The sequence below is a fragment of the Hippocampus comes genome, unplaced genomic scaffold, assembly GCF_001891065.2.
Source record: "Hippocampus comes isolate QL1 unplaced genomic scaffold, H_comes_QL1_v1.1 scaffold236, whole genome shotgun sequence".
Classification (NCBI taxonomy): domain Eukaryota; kingdom Metazoa; phylum Chordata; class Actinopteri; order Syngnathiformes; family Syngnathidae; genus Hippocampus; species Hippocampus comes.
This window is the reverse complement of record NW_017805879.1, coordinates 216,223-216,916: the sequence shown is the minus strand read 5'-3', so window position 1 is coordinate 216,916 and position 694 is coordinate 216,223. Positions and strand designations below refer to the sequence as shown.

The following is a 694-nucleotide window of genomic DNA, read 5'->3' as shown; positions in this document are numbered from 1 at the left end:
AATGTCACTGGTGTCTGGAGGGGCCTGAAAACCATCTCAGGCCACAACAGCCCAAAGACATTGACTGAGAAGGACAAGGACTGGGCAGATGAACTGAACCGTTTTTTCAACCGTTTCGACCAGACGTCTGTCCCTTCCCCCAACCACCAGCTGCACCCACTCTCACTGAGGACTTCTTCTCCCCCTCCTCTTTCGACCAGTTCTCAACAACCCAGTCTGTCACCTGGTTCCTGCCTGTCCATCACAACAGAGCAGGTGAGGAACCAACTGAGGAGGATGAATGTGAGGAAGGCAGCAGGTCCAGACAAGATCAGTTCCCGGCTCCTCAGGACCTGCTCTGACCAGCTGTGTGACATTGTCCAGCACATGTTCAACCTGAGCCTGAAGCTGGGCAGAGCTTCACAACTGTGGAAAACTTCGTTCCTGGTTCCAGTGCCCAAGAACCCACACCCTAAGGAGCTGAACAGCTACAGACCGGTGGCGCTGACGTCTCACCTGATGAAGACACTGGAGAGACTTGTCCTCGTCCACCTTCGACCGCTGGTGAGCTCGGCACTGGACCTGCTGCAGTTTGCCAATCAGCCTGGCATCGACGTGGAGGACGCCATTATCTACCTCCTCCACTCAGTGCTGTCACACCTGGAGAAGGCTGGGAGCACTGTGAGAATCATGTTCTTTGATTAATTTTTTTTTT

The 694-nt window shown here is 53.7% G+C and overlaps 1 protein-coding gene across 1 annotated transcript in view; it reads right to left on the bottom strand.

Moving 5' to 3' along the window:
• LOC109527199 (zinc finger protein OZF-like) overlaps positions 1–694 on the bottom strand; it is a 38,403-nt gene that overhangs the window by 20,934 nt on the left and 16,775 nt on the right. The window lies entirely within an intron of this gene.